The 14210-nt window shown below is 37.0% G+C and overlaps 1 protein-coding gene across 10 annotated transcripts in view; it reads left to right on the top strand.

Moving 5' to 3' along the window:
• Positions 1-14210, top strand: part of LOC308190113 (uncharacterized protein) — a 252343-nt gene that overhangs the window by 198031 nt on the left and 40102 nt on the right. The window contains exon 10 of one of the 10 annotated variants that reach the window (XR_013946914.1): positions 5528-6860. The exons of the other annotated variants lie outside the window; for them this stretch is intronic. The gene's annotated coding sequence lies outside the window, so the exon portion shown is untranslated. Of the gene's footprint in view, positions 1-5527; positions 6861-14210 lie in introns of those variants that run through there. 10 annotated transcript variants of the gene reach the window in all.

Here is a 14210-nt window from a genome sequence, read left to right as displayed (position 1 = left end):
TTTTCCCCAGTGGTTTGTACTGCACAGAACACATTTTGGAAGGTATTAAATTGAAACAATTTTGCTGCATATAAGGTAAACTGCCAGGGCATCTGCTAATGGACTTCACAAAGCCTGCTAGAGCATGTGGCACTTGCATCTGAATTGCAGACCTGCTTTGATTTCCTAAAGCCCAGCACAATCCTTCTCAATCTGTCTTCTAAGCTTAGGAAAAAGTCTTGTGCAAAATGTACTGCAGACCTGTAGCCTGACATTGTGGAGGTCTACCCTCTTATATTTCAACTTTTTAGTTTTAATAATTGTCTTTGTCATAGAATGTCCAGTAAAGTTTATTATTGCTTGAAAGTTAAAAATGCATGTTTTTTCAATCCTCTTGTGATTAAAGGCAGAACTGTTCACTTTTTTACCCTCAAAGTACAAATTTCAAAGACTTAAGAATTGGAGACCAGGAATAAAAAATGCCATGCAGCCTTATACAGTGACATTTTCACTGTAATTCTACCAAGGACATTTGGCAACAAATTCTCAGTTGATGGGTGGTGGGGAGACAGAGCACCAAAAAGATGGCAAAATGACTGTTTTAGCTACTTACCAGATGGCTGCTAGAACCAGAAGAATTGGTCTGGATATCAATTATAAAAGGAAGCTGTTTGGCTATTTACGTAAGAGGCTTTTAGCTTTCCCGGTAATTAGAGGTGTAACTGTTTACCTGTAGATTTAGTGGCAGAAGTCAGTCTCATATTAGCAGTGAACAAAATTTGTTTCTGTTAGGCATCTCTCAAGAACATATTCTGGGGCAGAAAAGAAATCAGAAGAATTAGTATTGGCTGACAGCTTGGTTGGACATTTCACAAATAACCCAAAGAACTAGTGGATATAGTGAATGCATTGTATTGCCTTCAGATAAAGTAGTTTCTTCTGGCCAAGTAAGAAGCATGTTGGCTCAGCAGTGAAAGAAACTTGTAGTGTCTATACTGTATGTAGGCTGTCAATAAATAAAGAAGTTCAGTTTCCAGGACTGTCAATAAATATATTATGTATGAGGTTTTTCATTATGTTCAGGTGCAATTCGAGGTATTGACTCTGCCTTCTTGGAACTAAAGATATTTTTCTCAACATGAATAGGATTCCTTCACTACATATTTGCAAATGCATTGTTAATAAGGCAAAGAATTGCAGTTAAAGATAGCAAACGGGTTACTTTTCTCTTCTCTTCATTTCCTTTTGAGTGTTTTGAGTGAACTGACTGAAAGGTGATCTTAAACTTCTTTTTACACTGACTTCATATACTGAGAAATGCAATGTTTATAGATAAACACTCTCACTTTTAATGAAAATTATTAGCTATCAACATTTTGCTTGGAGGCATAAGCTATAGTCCAAACTCCATTCAAATCCATTAAATATGCTTGAGACCCAGCTGTCAATAGGTACCATGAAGTAAATTTAATTTTCAGAGTCAATACAGAGCACAGCTGCATTAAACATAGGATAATTCTGGCACATTATTAATTTGAATGGCCATGTAAGGCATTGTCTAGACAAGATATAAGCCCAAGTTTTCATAGGCAATCTGTACATAAAATGAAGTATGTCAAGGTTGTAAAGAATACTAATAACACAGATCTGGCCTATTAACCAATATTGATTGCTCTTACTGTGACATGCTCCAGTAACTTTAGAGGTGAAATAGTAAGATGTTCAGCACTATTGCTTCTTTTTCAAAAGCAACACTAAGCATGGGCCTTTACAGATGAAGCTTGAATGCATGTGATCTCATGTTTACTGTGTTTGATTTTTAGTAATTATTTTTGTGGATCAGGCCATTTCTAAAAGTAGGAGATTCATCAGAAGTAGCAATCAGTCTTGCTGGCAATATGAGGATTTTTTTCAAATGCTGTCAGTATTTGATTTATTTTATTTTTATTTTTTATTTTTTGCAATAATTATAGGTATGCTGTGAATAAAAAATGGCTGGTTTAGAAGGTTAAGCAAATTTGATACTTACAATATTTATACATAGTTGTACAGATCCTGTGTAACATTTCCAAAAGAAAGAAATAAAAAAGGAAAACTAATCTTTTGAAAGCTATATAACCTGCAGTAAAATTGTTTCAAGTTATTTCTGTGGTCTTGTATGAACTCTGTTAAAGAAGTGAGCAGTTTGGTGCTTGCACAGTTCTGTGTGTAAACAGACAGGAAGTTCTAAAATGCTAGTGAAGTAAATCAGCTCATTGGATATTCACTTTAAGATGATATTGTAACAATGCTTAGTCTGTATTTTGCGGGTCTTTCATAGACTGAGCATGTGGTCTTAACATAGCCAGCTCTTGCTATGCGTACATCAACAAGCAACACAGACCAAAAGGAGTGGGTCTGAAGAGCATAGCAGTTGGTGTTCGGCACCAGTATCCCCACTGTACACATTCCCAGTGTTTTTCACTTTGGACTAGCTCTGGTGTGGTCCAGAGGAGTGAATGACCTTTTGCTACTGTAATATTACATTATGTACTGTAAAATGCATTCCCAGAGTGCATCTTTTGTTGCATACAGTTGCATCAGTTTAGTTTCATCCGGGTCTCCTGTCCCAATTAGAATACAGGAACAGGGGAAAAAAATGGGACATGAAATTCAGGAGTTGAGCTAAACCATTAATGTGGACAAACCCTCTGGATTCTTAGTTGAGTAAAGATCATAGAATAATTCATAGGATAAGTCAGGTTAAAAAGGAACCTTGAGACGTCCTCTAGTCAAACCTCCTAAGCTAGCAAGCTAGACCCACTGCAGTGGAGAAAAACAAGTACCTTTACAGAACAAGTCAACATATTTGTGATCTGAAGCACTGCTGGAGGTGCTAATCTTTTTTCTTGGAGTATTGAAGGTGCTGAGGAAGGCAGGAATACAGCTGAGAACTTGATTAGCTATTTTAAAAGACTAGTGTTTGTTTCAACAAAAGATACCTAAAACTCTCAAATTCTATCACAACAGAATAATTCATACTCTCTGAGATCAGTGGGGCCAGCAACTTACTAAACACAAAGATCACTAACCCTCCTAGTTTTGTGCTTGTTCATGCAACACTAGAAAATATTATCTAGAAAATAATGCTTTTGTGGCTATGTATGCTTTTATATATAATAATTAGATGCATAAATGAGGTATTTAGGACAAAAATGTACTGCAATAATTAATCCCACAAGTTAATTTTAAATGCAGTAAATTATATCCTTGCACCAGTTTAAAATTTGTGTTTCAAAGAAATCGAGCGTTCCCTTATTCTTTTATTACAAGATAATTAGTCTTTTTTTTTTTTGGAATGAAGGCTGATTAAATCATATGTTAACTAATTACTACCTTCTTGGTCTTCTATTTTTCAAACAACCTTTTATAGAACTCTTTCTCTTCCCTCATTGCCAAATACAAGCATGCAGAATTCAGGAAACTGAATTTAAAATAAATAAATAAAACAAAATAAAACTTATGGAGAATAATAAATACTTGTGATGTGTGAAACTTTTGTTTGTTTGTTTTGTTACTTGCAGATAAGAGTCTGAGGAAAAAGTCTGACTCCAGTCATATACTCTTTGAAAAGGATGACCAGTATTTCAAATTATGCCACAAACTGGCAACACTTAAAACTTTTGTTCTTCTGTTAATATATATTTTTTTAAGGAATCTTACTGCTGGTTGGTATTCCTTGGGACATGAAATAAATTCCTTGTCCCAGCAAAGCTCAGTTACTCAAATGCACTGCTGCAGTCTGTAGTTTTTAGGCTAGATTAGAGACTTTTGACTATTTAGGCTTGCTAACTTTGCACCTTTTTAAAGAACACCTCTTTTTATCATATAGAACAATCAGATTGCAGAATATCTATTTTATTTGTTCCTTGCTTAGTAATTTCCTTGTGGTATGCCTTGAAATCTAAGTTAAATAATACTTGTTATTAGAATAAAGATAATATTTGGAGGCCTGTACATTCTGTGATACTACAAGTTTATTTATTTATTTATTTCTTTATTTATTTTTAGAACCTATCTCTGGAATGCAAATAGGTCTGTACAATTTCTCTTTTTGTTTTAAAAACAGGATTGTGAATTGAAAGTGCAAACAGATTTTCTTGTGTTCAAGTGAGATTTACCTGAGTCCACATGAATCAGAAAACTGGGCAGAAAATGGGCATTTTTGTTGATGTCAAAATGAACTACAAATGAACTATTTAAACATCATCACCATTAAATGTTTCACTTGTGGTCATTTTATAAGAAACAGTGAATGTCTTTGTTTTAAGGTGGAAAGTTGTATTCAAAGACCTCCTGGGGCAGAAAATCTTGGCTACCTCAACACTGTTACCCAAACCTTCAGTTTCCCCTTAGGAAAACAATTTGAGATGCTGCTTCTAGCTTTATTGACTGATTTAATATCCTACACAGTAAAAATGACAGCACTGAGTAGACTTTATTCTGATTACAATTAAAATAGAGAAGCTATCATTGAGACAAAGGACTACTTCTTTAGAGACAAGTTAGCAGCTCCACAACCATTGCTCCTGCAAACTGACTGAGATATTCACAAGGGGGAGATATTAAGGAAACAGACTTGTCCATTTCAAATTCTGTGAGAAGGAGGAAATCCTTCCAGATCTCCATCACATCCTTTTTTTTTTTTTTTTTTTCTTTCGCAGTGGTGTATGGCCTGAATAGGTATGGCTTTGAATACACAAGAATATTGGAAAAGTATGATTTTCATCAAAATCTGGACATTCTTGCTAAACACAGCTAGTTACCAAATGTTCTTCTTGCACAAAATAACAAACACCCCTTTTAAAAATGAAGTTTTTGTACAGTTCTTACATTTTGATCAGAAGTATCACACTCACTTGTCAACCTGAAGGTAAAGAACCAGAAGTTCCCTTAAGCAGAAAAAGAATCAGAAACAGAAGACTAATGATCTGTTAGATGACTCACAGAATCACAGAATTGTAGGGGTTGGAAGGGATCTTAAGAGATCATCGGGTCCAACCCTCCTGCCAGAGCAGGTTCCCTAGAGCAGGTTGTCCAGGTAAGCGTCCACATGGGTCTTGCATATCTCCAGAGAAGGAGACTCCACAACCTCCTTGGCAGCCTGTTCCAGTGAAACAGGCTCCTACTCGTAGCTTCCAAGGTGAAATGTAGTTCTAAAAATATTGAACTCTATAAATCAATTTACTGAAGGGCTCATTAAAATTATGCAAATGGGATACAAACCCAAAAGTTATCTTCTCTGAAACATACTGAAACCATTGTGCTTACTTCCAGCTACTGGAATATCTTCAGTTCTGAACTAGTGCCCAGAATTTACAACTGTGAGAGATAAACTTGCTAAAATAAAATTCATTAGTCTGACTAAACAATGCTACACCAGTATTGCCATTGAACATAACCAGTTAAATTTGCCATATCTGAACATTATGGGTGGATTTTATTAATGAGAAGAACATAACTTTTTGTTGTTGTTGTTTGTTTGTTTGTTTGTTTGTTTGTTTTTTAGCAAATCTGACCTGTGGATATTGAAGAAGGCTTTATGTTTTTATCAACGTAGTGTCTGACTGATTTATGTGAAAACAGCTCATTTTAAGACAGTTTAGAAAGATGGGTTCTAAGAAAAGCCAACACTATCTACCACTACCTCTTTTGGAGAGAGTAATTTATGGGTATTCTCCTTGCAAAAATCAATAAACAAAATAATTTTAAAATCAAGGAGATCATTTTTTTTTTTTTTAAATCAGCGTTATCTCACAGATGCTCTCAGTGTGCAGCCGAGTGATATTATTATGTTGTGGTGTCTTTTAATGGACATACATAGCTTCCATTTGAGTTGGTGAAGCAGCAAAAATCTGCAAGCACGCCTTTTAAAAATATTAGACTGCAGCCAGTAGACCCAATAGTGTTTTTTGAATTCCTGGATCTGGGGAAAGCTCAGCTTTGCTTTGGACATGTAACTCTTCCCTCTCCTGCCATGCTTTGGTTTCTTCTGCCTGAAAAAATCCGAGATGCATAAATCATAGGGAACCACAGCATACCCTGGGAACCTCTCTCTGTGTTGAATGATCTGGAGGCTGGGAGTATGGAGAGCCCTGCTGAGCACTGCTGCCCCTTTATACCCATTGCTTCTTCTGTTGTAATGGAGCCCTGTATGTCCTGACAGAGTCCCAGCAAAACATTCACTTTCCTTTCATGTCAGTCAGGCACAATGCACGCAAGGAGGAAGTGAAGAGAAAACAACCAAGAATAAGACACTAGCAATTAGTTCAGGTATTTTTCACTCCCATTAAACATTTCAGAAGGTGACCCATGCTGAGAAATTGTCAGCACTTCACCGCTGCAATTATGGCTCCTGTGGAAATCTTAGTGAAGCTAATGAGTGCTTTCATGTACAGACGGTCTGTTGGATTGGTATCATCACTCACCGCGCAGCTTGGGAGAGCGGCTGCAGCCACGACGAGGGCCCTGCCAGACTGCGCTGCACCAGCACATCACAAATACAACGCCTGCCCTGAGCTCCTCACAGTCCAGCTGTAGGCAAAGGAGAGAAGGAAGGAAGTAGCTCCGCACTGTTTTTCTCCAGGACAGACCTCAGAAACAGTGAAATGATCACACAGAAAGGATGTGACAGAGTACGAATGTGAATGCATATCTTCCCAGGTGAAATCCAGGCCTTGCGGCACTAGAGTTATTCCCTCCTTCTCTTTGCCATGAGCAAATAAAGAACATTTTTGAGCAATGCTGGCACTGAGTCTGTCCAGCTGCTGTGCTTTCTCCCAGCATCTCTTTCATTATATTTTCTTTAATAGACTGCAAGTTACAGACTAATATGCAGGTAGTAATAATGAATGATATAATTAGCTAGATAATTCTGTTTTTCTTCAGTAAAAGCTTAATAGTATGTATAAGAAAGCACTAGATTCCTTTCAACTGTTGTTGTTATTTGCATATGCTGAAACCACAAAGGACATTGATTATTTTAACTATGCTCAATTTGCCTTTGAAACAGACATTCTAAAAAGCAAAAGAGCTTAAACAAACATGAAAGTAATCTAATACTGACATAAACATGAAAGATAATAAGATTACTATGAATTGATCTAAATATTACTTAAAATAATTAGAAATGATTTTCTCATGGTAAACCATTTAAGTTAAGCTGCTTTTTAATTTTACTTAGAAAAACAAGCAGAGCATTACTTTCCAGAATTTTAGTGGTCGTTTATGACATTCAGTAAAACAATAGGCAAATATGCCTTTCTTTTTGTTGCTTTATATTTTGCCATACAGTTTGTAACCAGCTAGTCTAGTTTTGCACCAGTCACTTTTGTAAGGGCAGGATTGTTGCCATTTTAATACAGTATCATTTTATTACTTTAAATCATTAACTGATTTTTTTTTTGGCACCATTTCTACTAGTTAACTTTATGAAAAGCAGTAACATGAAGGAAATAAGCCATGCTAATAACTGTTATGGCCACCAAACAAAAATAGCTTACATAGAAAAAATACCAGTTAAATTTCAGTGCTGTTTGTCAAATTAGCTATTGGGGCCAACCCCCAAATTAACCCAGTTTGGCATTGCTTTCATTACCTCAGTCCCAAGCAAATTAGTGGAAATTTGGAACTTGTAAGGAACACAACATTTGTTTTTCTTCCCAAGGATTATCTGAATTATCTCAGTAGAACTAAATTTTATAAAGTAGGAGTAAAATCTGATAAGACCAGGTTTCTCTCAATATTTAAAGAACTACCTGATGTTTTAACCAGCATGGCAACTGTTTTCACTTCTAATTTAAGTTGTATTCTGATTATAAGGAAACTAAAGATATAATTTGAACAATCTATTTTCCATTAATAAATTGAATATTTCAAATGCTAAAGTGAAATTAAAAATAAATCCCCAGAGGAAAGATATCTGGGTAGTATGGTAGAAATATATGGACTTCAATTGTATTTCACATTCAGATCTTCAGTCTGGGTTTATGAGGTTTTCCTCTGCATGCCAAAGTCTAAGAAAATAAGTTGAATGCCATATTGTATTTAAGATTGCCATTTGAACATATTTATCAAGGTGTTTCATTAGATGGAATTTCTCTTCAGCTGTATTTGGAAGTTGGGTAGGAAGGGCTTGGAGAGATCTAAACAATTGCTTATGGACCACAGAGTACAGAAACAGTTTAGAAAATATAAAGTTTTCTGAACTCAGAGTGAAAAAAAAGTACCTCAACACATGGCAGCCACTGTTCATCTCTGTGGGAGAAAGAATAATTGCTTCTCAATACATTCTTTTCCCCAGCTTGTCATCTGATTCATGATGGTGGGACCCCTCACAGTGTACATTTGACTTTCCCAAAAAAAGCAAAGACAGATTCTTAGGTGTACTGAAACCTCAGACTCACCTTACACCAGGAGGACTTTCAGGGTAGCATTGTCACAAAGGGAACACCATAAAAATGTCCCTTAAAGCAACTGACTTCCAAAATCTGGCATGGCATGCTTGTTGCAAGGAAAATGGATGAGAAGACAGTGCCAGACAACAGAATTGTACACTGGAAATGAAAGGGAAAAAATGACACTATGTTACCAGAGTTTCATGGGGGGAATATGGAAAACACCATCTACTTCTTTAAGAGACTCAACTATAACACTCAGATTCCTATTCTCGTCTTCCCTCCTCTGTGTTATCCCACCACCACCTTCCTTAATGTTGAAGGTATCTGTATTTCTTTATGTGCCTATTTCTAACAGGAAAATTCCCAAGACCTAGGAATTTCATAGAAAGGGCTGTCACTGTCTTGCTAGAACTGAGCTGCAATGCTAGTCTTATGCACAACACCTCTCAAGCTTAAAAAGCAAGGTGTGCTCCTGCCCATCTCACTTGGAAGGTCAAAACTTATCCAATGGCCAGGAGCAGGGTTTCCCTTTAACATCCATGGAGATGCCAAGTGAATGGAGCGCTCACCTTTTGCGTGAATTAGGTTCAAATCCCAACTGTTTCTGAACACAAATCTCCCACAAGGTGACTTAATCCTTGGGCTAGTGAGTAGGTACCTCTTATTCTCTCCTGCTGGAAGTGCTCTACTTCCAGCGTGTAATTAGCATTCATCTCAGCAGGGACAGTGACTGGATTCTCCCACATCTCAGGGGAGTACCCTGACCATTGGACTGTAGGATTTATTTGTCATTTTCCTCTCTTTCTTCTAGCCCGGTGATTATTTCATTATTTTTATATACAGGCATACAGAAAAAAAAATACACAGATCATATATTCACACATCTGTAGAACAATATGTATAATTACAGCAATACTTGCCTACTTTCTTTGACTGAAGAACTGCAAAGAGTCTTACAGATGCCTGGTAGAAATGTATTGTGTTCATTCAAAACAAAACAAACAAACACCCCCCTCTCTCTCACCCTGCCCTTCCCATCAAACACTAAAATGGAGGAATGAAGCATTTTTATGTTAGGAAACATTTTTTTTACCTATTAACATTACTACCTCACAAGTGGCTGAAACCCGTCTTTGGCCTATTGCAATGACTCCCAGTATGTGTATATTGAAGCTGTGCAAAAAATCCTAAACCACAAGTAACTCCCTGGGTTTCAGTTTTCCTTACAAGCTCAACATTCAGTTCAGGTTCACTGAAAGGACATTACAGCCCTGGAAAGTCCATGAGTGATGTAATGCAGATCTCTCATATGGCCTACTGTGCGTGGCGTATTGACAGATATCACCATTTGCTTCCTATTTAGTGATTACTATCACTGTATCACTCCAAAGATGCAGAGCTGTTTCAAGTAGATATCGTTAAATGAAGACTAGCTTTATGTATGTAAAATGCAGCAAAAGGCATGGAAGCAACAAAAGTATTATTTTAAAGGGATTGAAAATAGGACAGAGGAATGATGCTTATGTGGCAATCTCCAGAAGGAGCACGTTGAATGAGGTGACATTTATGGTACCCTGGGAGGTCTTAGTTCTGCTCCTGTGTGCATCCAACCTGTGCTCTGAATGAAGCAGTCTGATGAAAAAAATGCCCTATCACTATGTAGTAAAGGTCTGTAGCATAATACAGATGCACAAAGGGACAAATTAAATTTGCTAATACATTTTCTATGTTCTCCCTTCTGAGATGGAGCGTGGAGCTCTAAGAATCTTTTAAGCTAAAATTTTCTAGGTATAATTACTTACATATTTTATTTATTTATTTATTTATTTAGGAGAGGTAAAGATCAGCTTTCTATATGTAACAGAAACTTCCACATAGAACCAACAGAGTTAACTGCTACATTCAAGACATTAAAAAGAAATTTTAAAAAGTTATGACTTAAGCTAAAGGTAAAACTATGGTAAACAAATGCAGAGAATGGTTGCTACCTCAAGGTAATCTTGCCTTGTATCAGCTTTCAGAAGAACAGGCAACCTAGCAGCTGCTACACATCCCAGAACATATCAGCTGATACAGTGGCACACAAACAGAATTTTCCTTAGGAATCCAAAGCTAAGACCAAAAATAATAATTTGCAAGAGTTTGTAACTCAGTTATTCCTGTGTGGAATATCACGAAGAGGGGGAATCTGCTTCTTCAGCCTAATGGACAGGTGATTTATTTTTTTTTTTGTTTCTTTTTTTGGGGAGAGGTAAGGGGGTGGGGGTGGAGGGCTAGTGGTGGTGGTGGAGGAAGTTGCTTTACCTTACGCAAAATACTCGGTTACCTGCCACAAATATTGTAAATTTTGATAATTCTTTCTGCAAAATGATATTCTGTTGTACCCATTGAATAAAATGAACTGAGATGATGTGAAAGGGAGTTCCTTTACAATGACCATGGAAGGACACTGTGCAGCTAGCCTCGAAATGACTGCATTTGGCTAGCCAAGCTGGCATCCCCGCTGCACAGGGGAGGGGGTATCTGCCACATTTCTGTGGTGGCAGATCCCTCAGTTTTATCCTGTGTCTTGGCTTTGTAGCAACTGTTTAGGAGCTTTACTGAGTTGGACACACCAGAGAACACAAGGGATGCTCCCCTTCCCCAACCTCTTAATCCAGCTCCTTTCTTTAGTCAGAGAACAAAAGAGTAGATTTGTCACGAAAGGAGGCGTAGTTTGCTTTCAATCATCTCAGAAGAGAGCTACCTTTGAAGCCTCTGTTTCTTTATGCCCCTGGCAGAAAATAGTGGATAACTTTAATCTAATAAATGAATTCCTGCTTATAACTGTTATTTGATAAATCTTATTATTCTGACTATTCAACAGAAACCACTCCTGCATGGTAGTTATTATTCTCACACAGTTCTAATCCATACCATGTAGACTTTGTACACAGATTAGTATTTTATCATATCTAAACTAAATATTGTTTGTATAATTTAATTAGATATTTTGCAAATAAATACATTCTGACAGGAGTTACATTATCTGAACAGTAATGTAAAGGTCTGAATACTTAAAGAATAAAATGGCTGCTTATCAGAAAACTTCTGTTACATTAATTAAATATCCATCTGGCTTTGCAAAAATTAATGAACCCTTCTTAGTCTCCTTTATATGTATCACATTTCCTTTCTGTAAAATATTTTGAGAAGATGCATGAGATAAAATAACATTACATTATGGGTGTTTATAATTCAAAAAATGTCCTGCTGATGTTGAAAATATTGACATTTCTTCCAGAGGTTCTGACAGAAAATACAATAAACTGTTTTACATCAATTGAATAATTAGAGATTACAATAATTCCCAGAAGTCTTTCACAAAGAGCAAATTCAGATAAAATTGTAAAAGATGAGATTTGCGTAAAGGTGGGTGTCTTGTTATGCTAGGTGCCTCTTTAACTACAGCAATGACATACCAAAGGAAAAAAAAAACAAAACTCCTCTGGGGAGAAGTGCTGGCAACGCTCAGGTACACATTGGGAAAGCCTGAATAACAAGTGGAGAAAGGTGTTGATAGTGTGCTCCACACAGTGTAGGGGATGTGGTATATGAAGACAATAATGGAGTATTTAACATCTTTGCATTCAAATCTGGTAAAGACAATGATAACCACTTGCAAGGATTTATGAGGTCACTTCTAAAATTCTTTAGCAAAAATAACGTATCCAAAACATCAGTGACTTAATGCCATTTCCCCTCTCCTTCTTTCCTTTAATATTGTTTATATATTTTATGTGCATTTTATATATATTTGTCAGGAGAATATTAATGTTCTGCTTTATGATTACCACCACCTTTCTAATCATTGCTTTTTATTATTCTTGTTCAGTACAGCTTGGCCGCTGAGCATGAGCAATGAAATGGGGAAAAAAAGAAAAGCAAATACTGTATTATATCATCATCTGGGGAGCATGATTGTTTCTGCTGTGTTAATTTACACTAAAATCTATGACCCAGTGAGTCTGATTGATTGCCAAGGGCAGAAATCCAGCCCCTGGCCTAGTTTATTTTGTGAACTGTAGCCTCAGATATCGCTGCAAGCCACAATGATATTGATTTGATATACACTAGATGGCTCTTTATGCTCTTTGGGAAATTTATTGTGCAGAGTCAGAGCTCAGACAGATGGGGAGAAGCAGCTCTTTAAATTGAAGAGGGTTATCACGGTTTGACTCCCGGGTCACTCGGGTTACCAAGTGGTCTGAGCGTGGCTGGGTCAGAGCAGGCTCGAGGGATTTGTGCTCATCAGTTTTGAATGTCAAATCTCCTGGCCCGACTTGAGTTATTGCTAATAGGAACTTGCTTGGGTCTCTAACATTTGGATGGCCTATAAGTTAAACATCATAACCCTTCCTTCACGTCGCAGTCCTTTAAATTACAGCTGAGCACACCACCTTTGCTCTGGACGTTTAGCAGGAGATAGCCGTGCATTATAAAGGGACTTGCCTCCGAGATGGATCACACTGCTACAGCTGATATCTGCAGAAGGGCTGTAACAGGACAGTCCCTGCTCTAGACCATGTTACAGCCTTGTCTGGTGTTCTCCAATTGTTGACATGCCATTACCACCTTGTTTTTGTACAGCAGATATTCAGTGGATGATGGCTCTTAACGTAAAGAAAGTGGGAGCACAACTCTGCTTTTTCTAGAAGTTAGGGCTCCTCCTTCAAAGGGGAAGGGAGAGGAAGTCTAGGGAAATGTCTAGTTGTGGGACAGAAATGACCATTGTTGTGGAAAATCCCATACCATCGGACAATAAGTGAAGGAGGAAAAGAAAGGTGCTTCCAACTTGGGATAAAGCATTCTTTCAAATAACAGGTCACAAAACAAGGCCAGGTCTGCCACGGGTATCTGAAGGCTCATCAGCATTTTCACTAAAGCACAGCTAACTGTTAACCAATATTTCATGCTACAGTAAGTGCTGAAGAGACACGGGGAAAATAAGATCTATGAATTTAAAGGGACAGATTACATTGTATATCATACCAACTTTTTAATTACCAAAGAAGGTCTACGTGTTTTAACAGGTATCTTCAACAGTTATAAACTGTATACAGTCCATATTTCCACACAGTGTGCTTATATCAGTGTTTGAGCTGTGTTTCCTTAGAGATCAAGAGCAGGATTTTCAGCCTGATTCAGAGAAGTAGGGAATTAACCTAGAGGCAGGAAGTCCCACATCTGTCTAAGAGATGTGGTAGGGCTCCATGTTGCCATTACAGTGAGAAAGATAATACTGTTCCCACTTCTTTTATGAGTAGCTGCTGGTCTCCCTACACACAAAAAATAATAGTACTCTATTTTTCTTCAAATAACAAATGATTTACATAGGAATGGGAGAAAGTAGTGATTGTTTTTCTTAAGTAGCTTTATCATTTTCTTGGTTTGAGTTTTGGTGAAACTGGGACTTAATGCTTTTAGAGAAAAGATTCCCACAACATTTATTAAAAGTGCAGCATTTATTTCCATCTATCTCTCTCTATATGTACATAATATGCCTTTTGGAAACACACATCTATTCTTTTACATTTTGCTTACCTATCCAAAACAAAGAAATCTCAGGAGGTTAATGGTAAATGGCTTAGCGTAGCCTTTTGGACTCTGTTCCTGGCAATACTCTGCAGCTCTAGCTGCATATTATAGATATATTATTACCATTTAAACATAATACTGCCTAGCTTGTGGTCTGAGATTTCTGGGATTTTATTCTTCATTTGAAGTGAATACTAATTGAGAAAGTTACACATT

This window comes from Anser brachyrhynchus (genome assembly GCF_964034855.1).
Source record: "Anser brachyrhynchus genome assembly, chromosome: 2".
Lineage (NCBI taxonomy): Eukaryota > Metazoa > Chordata > Aves > Anseriformes > Anatidae > Anser > Anser brachyrhynchus.
The sequence above is the reverse complement of the archived record's forward strand: the minus strand, read 5'-3'. Positions and strand labels throughout refer to the sequence as shown.